The 11,932-nt window shown below is 42.0% G+C and overlaps 1 protein-coding gene and 1 long non-coding RNA gene across 13 annotated transcripts in view; one reads left to right on the forward strand and one right to left on the reverse strand.

Moving 5' to 3' along the window:
• Positions 1–844: 844 nt before the first annotated feature.
• The window catches only part of LOC138174370 (uncharacterized), a 23,020-nt gene continuing 11,932 nt past the window's right edge, over positions 845–11,932 (reverse strand). The window contains exons 2-3 of the long non-coding RNA XR_011171694.1: positions 9,364–9,631; positions 845–1,081 (exon numbers count right to left, since the gene is read on the reverse strand). This is a non-coding gene — a long non-coding RNA (uncharacterized lncRNA). The remainder of the gene's footprint in view (positions 1,082–9,363; positions 9,632–11,932) is intronic.
• Positions 5,591–11,932, forward strand: part of ZBTB38 (zinc finger and BTB domain containing 38) — a 91,459-nt gene continuing 85,117 nt past the window's right edge. For 4 of the 12 annotated variants that reach the window (XM_069104637.1, XM_069104640.1, XM_069104639.1 and 1 more), the window contains exon 1: positions 5,915–6,115. The gene's annotated coding sequence lies outside the window, so the exon portion shown is untranslated. Of the gene's footprint in view, positions 5,844–5,914; positions 6,184–11,932 lie in introns of those variants that run through there. The other 8 variants (XM_069104645.1, XM_069104642.1, XM_069104643.1 and 5 more) reach the window with 6 other exon arrangements.

Here is an 11,932-nt window from a genome sequence, read left to right on the forward strand (position 1 = left end):
CATTTAAAAAGGCAGATCCAATAAAACCTCCGTAATCCTTATCTCTACCCCTTGCTAGTCAGGTGACCCTGGGCATTTCTCTTCATTCTTGCCCTTCAGGTTCCTTCTGTGTAAAATGGGGAGAATACCCATAATACCCCCTCATTGGGGTTGTTGTAAGGATTGAATGAAATAATGTGTCTTGAAAGGGTGTGTAAACCTCACAGTGCTATATAAAGAATCCAATTCTGCTTAATATTCAAATCCTAGTAATTTAAAGTTCATAATAGTTCAACCAAGAGTAGATAATCAATGAAGAAAGAATTGTCAAACAATTAGATGGACAAATTTGCAAGGGGAAGGTCTGAACTACTTTGAGAACACTCTCTGTTCGTAAACAAGCAATCTGTATTATCAATTATTAATGAATCTATTCAACAAGGCCAAGCCATTCATCTACTTGGCAACACTTTGTTAAATTAATCCACATTATTGAAGCTTTTTAAAAAATTAAAACTATAGGGGTGGCCAGGTATCACAGTGAGTCGGGATGACCTGGGATCGAATCCGGGCTCAGACACTTAGCACCCACCCAGAAACACCTGGCCGTGTAACCTTGAGCAAGTTACTTAACCCCAATTGCTTTAAAAAAATTTAAAACTATATTGTTATTTAAAAAATTATACTGTTCTTTTTCAATTCCAGACAATGTCATCTGAATGTTTCTACACTGCACATTTTACCGAATGAATGATTTCAGCGTCCCTCTGGAGCTCCTAGCCTCAGATTGACATGATAGACACAGAAAATTCCAGAGAGGACACTCACAAACAAGAAATACACAAAACATTAGTGTGCTTAATAATATATTAACACAATCTTTTACATCATCAAAATATATTAAGCATAATTTTTTAGATTGTCTATAACACAAGTAAAAGGTGGGGGGCATTTGTAGGGCAGGAAACACTTGGGCGCTACCAACGGTTTCATGTTCGGATGAGCCGGATATGAAGGAGATGTAATTTCAGGAGCATCTTTATATTACCCAGTGAGGTGCCTTGTCTATTGCCTTCTTTCGGTCTCCATGGTTAAGTTAGCCCTAGAGAAAACAGAAAGAGAAAGCCTGTGTCTTGGGATTAGTAACAGTTCTAGACTATTCATTTTCTTTTCCATTTCATATCATTCCCGTATCACAACGTATATCTAAACTTTATCTAATTAAGGAGATATCCTTATCTGATAAACAGCCCAAACCACCAAGGCTCTGGGGAATAGGAAAAGTGGGTAGAAGAGGTCAAATAAACAAGTTGTTAAAGATGTACATGACTTTAAAGGAGTTCTCTGCCAAAGACCAAACTATGTGGGAATGTGAAAAGTGACTCAAACTTGGGTTTCTTTGCTTTTGGGGGATGTGCGCGACAAATACTTTGGGGTTTTCTGTAGAGTGGGAGTACGGAATAATGGAAAGAATGCTGGCTTTGGGCTGGGGAGAGACCGAGACTGCCTTTGAAATATACTAACTGTGTGACTAGAGATGCTTTATCTAGCCTCTGTTTTGTCATCTGTAAAATAAGCCTGATAATAATACTATCTGCAGTACTGGCTTCACAGGATGATTAGGTCAAACCTTGAAGCACCATCTACATTGTCAGTTATGGCTTTTGTTTTAGAATTGGTTTTGGTGGCTAGGTAAACTATAAATGTATGATGGGGTATTATCTAGCTTTGAAAAATGTCAAGTATGTGGACTCTGTCAACACATGGAAAGGTACATAAGAAAAATTTATTAGGTAAAAATGCAACACAAAATAGTATGTATGCACTGATGTTTTGTTGTTGTCCAGTTGTTTTGGTTAAGTCCAATTCTTCGTTACTCCTGCTAGGTTTTTTGGCCAAGATACTTGAATAGCTTTCCGTTTCCTTCTCCAGTTCATTTTTGGTTTGCCCTTTCCTTGTACAGCTTGTTTTACAGATCAGGAAACTGAGGCAAATTGTTAAGTAATTTGCCCAGGATCACACAGCTACTGAGTGTCTGAGACTGGATTTGAACTCAGTTCTTCCCGACTCCAAGCCTGATATTCCATCCATTGTACCACTTACGACTAATTGACAACTCTGTAAAAAGTGTGTGACCATAGAATAATAGGAGGGGAAGTGGCATAAGAGATAAAAAGCTGGAGGAATCTTGGGTTCAAATCTTGCTTGGTGATTCTGGGCAAGTCCGAGATGCTCTAGAGCAGAGGTGTGAAGTTCAAATAGGCTGAGACTATACTTTGCAGAGAAGGCGCCATTCTGTTCAGTAGAATTCCAATGAAATCACAGGTCTTGTCCCTCTCTTTAGATACATAAAGACATGGGAAGAATCTATAATGATCAGAAAGGATTTAATGATCACGAAGTTGTTTTCTTTAGTAAAATAAGGTTATCTGTAATAAAAAAAAATAGAGATTGTGTGTGTGTATGTGTATGTGTGAGAAAGAGAAAGAAATTGGTTTCAACCTGCTCTTCTGGCTGTAGAATCCCAATGACATCAGGACAAAGTCTCCATGGCATGAAAGCAATTCCTCTGAGTAGCAACTGGCAGAATTCCCAGGGGCAAGACAAGGTGCCTCTACTGCCATTACAGGTGGAAACTGACTACTCTGAAGAGAGAGGCCCCAGCGTTCGTTCATGACTGGCCCTCTCACACAGGGACAGCTGGAAAGAACCTACATGTTACTATTCAAAAAATACCAAGGTAGCCCTGACCAGGCTTAAGTCCTCTGCTAGTCTGCTATAAAGAGCTCAAAACTGTACTTTTAGTCACTTTCTTCAAGGGTTTTTTGGTTTGGAGGGAGTTTGTATGTGTGTGTGCATTTTGTAAGTCTCTACAAGTACATGTCTCCACAGACAGAAAGTAAGCTCTTCGAAGGCCAAGACTTTCCTTTAGATCTTTATATGGGGGGCCCCAAAATGCCCCTGCAAGAAAAGCCAATAATAAATTAGAGGGACCTGGTCCTCTTTAGTGAACAGGCCCCCACACTTTTCTCATGATCTGAGATGCCCTCTTTCTCCTGGGCCTTGATTTTATAGCTTTTGGTGAGGTGATACATATGAGACAGAGTAAAATTTCATTGGTTGATAGGCCTATCTCCTGATCCTCCAGGTAAGCCAGTAGAAAGCATCTGCATGGTGGCCAAGTGCCCGTGGCTATTTCCACACCTTGGGCAATAGAGAGGGATGATGTTGGACAGAGGGACAAAAATAAGCTGGGGGATTTTCCATATCATTGGGATATCTCATCCACACTGGTCTCAGTCACTTAACTCATCAGGAAAAAGGGGTGGAGGTCCTCTATTTAGCGTCCCGTGGTTAAACAAATGAATTAATAATCCACAGTCTTGGGGTGGCCAGGTAGCACAGCGAGTAAGAGCACCGGCTCCAGTGTTGAGAAGACCTGGAGATGGAATTCCGGGCTCAGACACTTAGAACCCACACAGAAACACCTGGCCGTGTAACCTTGAGCAAGTTACTTAACCCCAATTGCTTAGGGGCAGCCAGGTGGCTCATCGAGTAAGAGCACGGGCTCCAGTGTAGGGATGACCTGGATCAAATCTGGGCTCAGATACTCAGCACCATACCCAGAAATAACTGGCCATGTAACCTTGAGCAAGTTACTTAACCCCGATTGCTTTAAAAAAAAAAATAATAATCCACAGTCTATAATTCTGGGGCCCAGTATAAGAATCTGTCTAACCTTATCCAATTATCCCTGTGTATGTAAAATATGCAGTAATACTTGAACAGAAATACCCCCCCCCATGCAATGCAATCACACTAAACTGAATAATACTGATTGGAATAAAATGGAGTTAAAATTAATCATTTAACATAGTATCCCTAGCACACAACAGAGTGATCAGCTCATATGGGCACTTAAGAGTCAATTGGTCAGTAAGCATTTATTAAGGGCCTACTGTATGCCAGGGACTCTGCTACAAAGGCAAAGCAGTCCAAGGGGCAGACAATATGAAAATAATTATGTACAAATAAGTTATCGACTGGATAAATTGGAGATAATCAATAGAGGGAAGGCATTAAGTGAGATCAGGGAGAGGAAGAAGAAGATGATGATAACAGTGATGTTAATGATGATGATGATGATGAGATTTTAATTGGACTTGAGGGAAACTAGGACGTGGAGAGGAGAAGGGAGAATATTGCAGGCATGGGAGTTGCGGTCAGAGAAAATGCCTGAATCAGGAGATGGTTTCTGGTGTAAGGAATGGCCAGGAGGGTAGGGCAGCTGGAGAGCAGAGTACAGATCTGGGAGTTAGGCTTAAGAAGACTAGAAAGGTAAGAGGGGGCCAGCTAGAGAAGACCTTTGCAAGCCAAAGAGATGTTTTCTGCTTAATTATGGAGGCAACAAGAGCCTTTGGAGTTTAGTGAGTGGGGGGTGTGGGGGGAGTGACCCTGGCCGTTCTGTATTTTAGGAGGATCAATTTGGCAGCTGATTGGAGCAGGGAGAACCTTGTGATAGGAAGACCAATTGCAGATAATTGCAACAGTCCAGGCTATGAGGTAATGAGAGTGGGGGGCAATTAGTGCTTATCGATTGATTTGATTAGAAAAATCAGTTAATTCTTTAGGAGGCTCCATTAAAAAATCACTCTCTGACCTAGAAGGAGTAATATATTAATATTGAAAAAAGCCTTACAGGGAAGGTTGCCCAAGAGGATCCAATATGGGATGGACAGACAGGTTTTGATGAGGGTCAGGGGGTTGAGGGTATGGGGTAATATCCCAGAAGGGCAATAATAAATATACCTAACACCTGTACAGGCTTCTTCCAACAACTCCAAGAGTTAAACTGGGCATTCACCAAAAGGAGATAAAGGATGGCAGAAAAGAGAGTGAGGGATCACCAATTACCACCTTGTAAGACTTTCCAGTTGTGCCCAGGATAACCTTGCCAACAATATGCGTCCTAGGGGGTTACTCCTATACACACGGCCCTCAGAATTCTAGGATTTACTGCTGGAAGACACACAGCAGCACAGATTTAGAACTAGCAAGGATTTTGGAGGTCACTGAGTCCAACCTCCTCATTTTACAGACGAGAAAATAGAGGCAGGCCTATTGCTATGAAGTGATTTGTTCAAGGTGACACAGTTAGTCCTGGCAAATCCAAGGCCTCTGACTCCAAATCCAGTAAGTTCTCTTTTCTACCGCCCTCGAACATGTTGTTCCATTTGACAAATGTGCTCAGCACAGCATAGATAGCACATAGTAGGTGCTTAATAAATGTTTGTTGACTGACAGATGAGGAAACTGAGGCCCAGCGAGGGTCATAGGGAATAGATCTGGGGCTTGAAGGACCCTCAGAGGTCATCTAATTCAACTCCCTCATCTTACATATGAAGATGGCGAGTTCAGAGGAAGGAATGACTTTCCCAAGGTCACCTAGCTAGTAGTTCCAAGTTGGGTCCCCTGACTGTAAATCTCCAGGCTGAAGGACCCACTGCCAGGATGACAGGCACCATCCAGGGCACCCTTTCAGCCAGTGCCAAGGCAGAGGCAGGCCTTTTCTCAGGGTATCCCAGCTCCCAACTCCCTCAAGAGGACAAGGACGTGGTGGCCAGCCAAGTGTGGGGGGCGGGGGAAGGGGGAGGCCCTCAAAGGCTCTTTTTGTCCCCTGCCCCTTAGCAGGGCAGCTTTGTAACCAAGGCTGCTGTTGCTGTCGCGGCCGCTGCTGAGTCAGATACTGTGAGTTTCTGCCCCTGACGTCATCCCAGCTCGCTCCGTCCACCGGCCTCTCCCCAGCAGCCAGGAAATTGGACTGGGGGGATGGGAGTAGCAGCTGCAGTAAATCTCAAAGTAAGGTAACCGCCTCCGTGCCCTGCCCTCCCCCCTGCCCATCCCTCCTCTTCCTCCTCCTCTTCCTCCTCCTCCTCCTCCCCCTCCTCCCCTCCCAGCTTTTTTTTAAGCCCCTGGTGGAAGGCAGGCTGGGCTGTAGTGCCCCAGCTTTACTCAACATGAGCAATGCAGGAAGTCCCAGTAGTGACATCAGCCGGCAGATATCTGGAGCTGGTCCGGGCAGCAGCTGAAGGAGCCCGAGAGACAGAGAGAGACAGAGAGACAGAGAGAGAGACAGGTAAAAGCAGGCAGAGCTCCTGAGCCCTGAGCCTGGGGGAGCGGGCAGCAGAGGAGTCTACACAGAGAGTAAGTGTGGTGGGGCGACCCCTTGCACCTTCCCCCTCAGCTAGCCCAGGGCCCCCTCCCAGAGCCACTGGCCAGCAGCTGCACAAGGCCAAGCGAGTGGAGAGAGAGGGGGAGAGAGCGCGATCAAGAAAGATTTCAAGGCCTGGGGAGGCTGGGTGCCTGGCACTGACTGGAATGCAGGCAGGGGCAGGGAGAGACAGGAATGCCAACAGGGCCTGGTCTGAGCACCACCACAGAGGCAGTCACCCAGCCCGCAATGCCAGCCTGGGCTCCCATCTGGCCTGCAGAAGGGGTCCAGAACCCTCCAGGATACAAGGTGCCAGGGCTGCAGCCCTGAGGGAGGCTACCCAGGCTCAGGGCTCTCTTCTCCTCTCCCCTTCTCTGGTCCCCCAGCCTTGGCTCAGACCATTGGAGCGTTGCCTGCCTGTCTTCAGAGACTTGGGGAGAGTTTACTTCCTAGGTCATGAACTAAGAATTCCCACTTCCAAACGAACCCTCTTGCTAGCTGGTGCCCTCTGTCTCTAAATAGCCCTTGCCCACCTGGAGCTGCAGGTAAAGGAAGACCACAGCCCAGTCATGGAACTGCCAGGGCCTGGGCTGGATTGGCAGATTGTGGAAACATAGTCCCGAGTTTGCTAACCTGATTACTTGCGCTTCCACTGTCCAGTGCCCTATTTATAGAAGGATTATTTTTATGCCCGCATTATGCCCTCACATCTGGCCTAAGAGCAGACGCCAGAATCCCGCACAGTGTGTCTTGTCTTTGCCGCGTATTGTATTTTTCTACCTGACACTTTATAGTTTCCGCAAACCTTTGGTCTTCACTTTGCCTCTCATTTTGCAAAGTCTGTTTATGTTTATGTGATGATTTCTGGTGACAAAGCACTCCCCATCATCTTGCTTTAATATTCACACTAATTCGAGGAGGTCAGTAATCCAAGTACTCTAACTCCCATTTTATGGATGAGGTAACTGAGGCTGAGACAAGTAATGTGATATCATGGTAGATAGGGCACTTAAACTGGAGTCAAAAGATGAGTCCAATCCTGGCTGTGCTGTCTAACTACCTGTGTGAAATTGGTGGATGTAATCGGGGGATTCACTGACCTCTCTAGGCCTCCATTTTCTCATCCATAAAATGAGGAGGTCGAACCAGATGGCTACTGAGGTCTAAAATCCTACCATAGTTGAAGGTCATTCAACAATTCATTTGGCAGAGCGAAGTCTCAAACCCACTTCATCTGAATCCACATCTAAAATGCTTTCCACGTCACCAATGTCTGGATGGTGACAGTTGGAATCCCCTATGCAAGGAGACAAAATTCCCAGAAAACAAAAGTAAAAACATTTTAACTTGTATACAAACACAAAGGAACCCCTCTAAAGTCTTCTGATCAGCCTGGCTAAACATTCTCCTCTCCCCCAAATTGTTGCCCACAAAATGCCATTGTCTTATTGGCAGGTCGAGAGAAAAACCTCAACCAAGTTCAGGTTCACCTCATTTTACATAACAGATGGGATCATGAAAACAGGGGTGTCAGCTGATTTTTTTTGCCAAACTGAATCATATTTTAAATGTATTGGAGGAGCGGATCATTTACAGGAAGGTAGTGGCAATCCCTTGACCATAACCACCTTTTTTTTTTTTTTGGTGCCCAGGGCAGGCTTCACAAAACCTGTACTTCTGCCAAGCTGCATGAAATATGCCCTCAAATCAACTTTTTTTTTTTTAAGGTGGGCGAGAGGAAGTGAGCCATCTGGTCGCTTCCTATGTTAACTAATTATTCTTGCTAACTAGGTGCTAAGCTTAGTTGTTTTTATTCTCTGAAGGATAGAAGGTGTTGTCACCATCTTGTAAATTTCCGCCCCTTAGAGCAAAGTACTGGTTGTCTACCTTAGTTATGGCTCCAGGTGAATCCTCTTTGTAGAATAAATCCCAAATTTTATATGATTTGTAAGTCTGAGGCTTTAGAGACAGAGAGATGTGTAAGGGCTGTCCTCAAATTAGTAAAATTTGTGCCTTATGGTTCTTTGTGGCAAAGTCTTCAGACCATCACTGCTTGGACAAATGCCATTTGGACCTTAAAGCTGTGTTTTCATTTGGTTCCAGGACCTTTAATCTTGCATATGGTAAGATTTCAGGGAATATACGATAACCTTGGAGGTCCTTGGCACACCAAATAGGAGCAGCTGTATTAAAGGATATATACAAGAATTCCCTTCAGAGAGAAGGGAAGAGAGGAGAAAATGCAAAATTCTCAGGGATTAGATAGACTAAACTGTAAGCCCTGGAAAATGTCTAGATGAAATGGTGGCCTGAGACACAGGGACAGACAGAGATACGGATGGGGCTAATCTCTCAGATAGGTTCTTACATTCTGGATTGCCAGAATTTCCTTTTCTAGGCCTCTCTAAGCCAGGAGGATTTTGTTGTTATTGTTTTTTGGTAAAAGACACTTATGGCAGTCTGATGAACCCTATGGAACCCTTTCCATTAGGTTTTTAAATGAATATAATAAAATATATACTATTACAAATGTAACCAATTATATGAAATATAGTTGTGAAAATATTTTAAAAAAAACTTCATAGACTCCAGGTTAAGAATACCTGCCCTGATCCTACCAGGAAAGAGCCATCATGGCCTGGGAGTCAGAAATCCCAGGTCCTCCACGAACTAGCTGTGTCATTTTGGGCAAGTCATTTTACTTGAGTCTCAGTTTCTGCTTGTATAAGATGAGATGACATAATTTCTAATTTTCTTCAAGCTCTAAGTTTCTATGAAAGGAAATAAGAATAGAGCCATGTCAGATGGGAATAATAGGGATAGCTGCCGTATCATTTGGTAGGTTCTAACGGAAGCAAATAGGGTCCCTTACCATTATTTATCAGGTGGCAAAGTGTCATAGAATAATAACACACTGAATATACTCAGAAGACCTGAGCTTCTCTCTGCCACCAACACGTTATTATATGGCCTTGTGAAAAGCACTTAACGTGACAGAGCCTCAGATTTATAATTTAAAGATGAAGGGAATAACACTTGCACTACCTACTTCACAGAGTTGTAAAAATTAACTAAAATAATATATAGTTATCAGTTACAGTTTTGCCCCAGGAAAAGCTGAGCAAGCCTCTGCCTCCTCCCCCTTGTATCTCCTTTACAATATGTGAACTCACCTTGCCCGGGGCCCTGGTTGCTCCATTAACATGGCTGTATTCTGGCATTGACTCATATTCCCAGCTTTGGAATTACTGAAGATCAATGTATGTATTGGACATGACTGAAAACTAAGATCAATGAGTTGATAACTGTATTGATGAAGTTCATTGCTAGCAAGTTGGTGACTGTTTTCTAGGGTACTTTCCCCTTGTGGTAGCAGCCCAGGGTACATCCAAAGTATTACCAAAAGTCAGGAGAATTGTAAAGGTCCTGGGAAGGCAGAGGCTGGAAAAAGGGAAAAGGAGAGTGAATGGGAGTGACTGTTGATGAGCTCTGATGTAAGTCCTTAGTGTTTCTGGTCTGTTTAAATAAAGCCTGTCCTCTCTTAGATGTCTTGTTAGCCTGAGTGCTTTCACAGGACTTGTGTCTTTTTTCCTTTTTTGTGGAAACCTAGTCAAAGTCTGATGTTCCCAAGGGAAACCCTGGGTCAAATACAACCCAAAGAGATTATAGGGAAAGACACTCAAGATTAAATTCAGGTCTACATGAGCTGCTATCGGGTTTTTCCTGAGTTGTTATATTCTCTCTCTCTCGCCTACGTATATATACATATATATATATATATGAAATAGACATACATGTGAGATATGTGTATGCATTCATGCATGTATATATATATATAAATCCTTATAAAGTATCATATAAATGTAGGCAGTTGCTATATCTGCTATCATATAAGTGGTGGTCTCCAATATTTTTTTTTGGTGATTTACCCCATCAATAAAAAACTTTTAAGCTTTCTCTCTCTGTATATACGTATATTTATAAATTCTATGTATGTAATACTATATTAATATATTGTAGGTATTATAAATATACATAAACCATTTTAAAATATGGGATAAATAATATTAATATGTTACACTTTTAAAATACACATACATATATTAAAATGTGAGATGAAGAGGAAATAATCTTTTTTAAAATTTAATAATACAAAAATTTTTTAAAATATGAGTAATAATATTTTTAGTGAGAGTAGTGTACTTGTATATTGTTCATTAGTTTTGAAAACCTTGGTTTAACATTTTGTGATATAGAGAGTCAAAGGTCTGGTTTTTAGATGTTTTATTTTGATTGTTGGTTTTGATGGCTGTCATACCTGAAAATAATATATATCATAAAGATTCATAGATTTGAATGAAAAATATTAAATCATGATATTTCTATTTACTAATCACAAAAAAGTTTTTGTTGAAGTCCAGCTAGTAAATTTCCATCTTTCCCATGTCAATCAGTTCTTACAAATTAATTTGAAGGCATTGCTTTTTAATATTTTGAACAAATGAGTTAGAATCTCACCAAAATTCTTCATTTGAAAACACTTTTAACAGATTGGATAATTGTTTCCAATTTTTAAAATGTAAAGAAACGAGAGTTTTTAAAGGAACACATGTTGTTCTCTCCCCCAGTCTTAGTTTTTAAATGTTTTGTGAATTGTAATGATTTCTTACTCGTTGTTTAGTCATTTTCAGTCACGTCCAATTCTTCGTGAACTCATTTGGAGTTTTTTGGCAAAGATCCAGCAGTGGTTTGCCATTTCCTTCTTTAGCTCTTTTGATAGATGAGGAAATTGAGGCAAACAGAGTAAAGTAATTTGCCCAAGGTCACACAGCAGTAAGAATCTGAGGCTAGATTTGAATCAAGAAAGAGGGATCTTTCTGACTTCAGACCTGGCATTCTATTCACTGTGCCACCTAATTTCTTTTTTTTGTTGTTGTTTGTTTTTCGTTTTTTGCCTTTTGGAGGGCAATTTGGGGTTAAGTAACTTGCCCAAGGTTACACGGCTAGTATTTTTGTGTGGGTGTTAAGTGTCTCAGGCTGGAACAGAACTCGGGTCCTCCTGACTCCAGGGCCAGCGCTTTACTCACTGCGCCACCTAGCCACCCCATGTGCCACCTAATTTCATAGCACAAGGTTCATAATAAAGCAAGTGGCTATAAATCCATATTTCAAATAACTTCGATAATTTCTAATGGGGATGAAAGGTGGGGAACTTCTTGTCAACTCTGATTAGGGTGTCCTTGTTTTTACCTTGCACTGAGACTGATGAAGAACCCTTACTTAGAGTAGCAAAGGTATTGTTCATCATTTTTCTTAGCATTTGTGTTCACAATATTTTTAGTATTATGCTCAGTCTGTAGTTTTTTTTTTTTTGCAAGAAGTCTTTCTAAGCCATTTGTCCATTTTGTGAGGGTTGGATTACTTAAAACTAGATAATATTGTCTGTAAACCTACTTAACTTTGAAGCTAGTAGCAAGAGGGAGGGTACCAATTGTCAGGCCCTCCAGGATACAGACCTTCCAGTCTTCCCACAAGATACTTCCTCACCTACCAGGTGGGACATGTGACCATCTGACATTAAGGTTCAGTGAGGCTGCCAGTATCAATCATTACATTAAATATTAGTATAGTCTAATTTTTAAAGATAAAAACAAATACAAATAGACTGAGAGCTCTGACGTGTGTGTGTGTGTGTGTGTGTGTGTGAGAGAGAGAGAGAGAGAGAGAGAGAGAGAGAGAGAG

Source organism: Petaurus breviceps, unplaced genomic scaffold (assembly GCF_028583685.1).
Source record: "Petaurus breviceps papuanus isolate PSGF00001 unplaced genomic scaffold, PetGlider_PUasm1.0 688, whole genome shotgun sequence".
Lineage (NCBI taxonomy): Eukaryota > Metazoa > Chordata > Mammalia > Diprotodontia > Petauridae > Petaurus > Petaurus breviceps.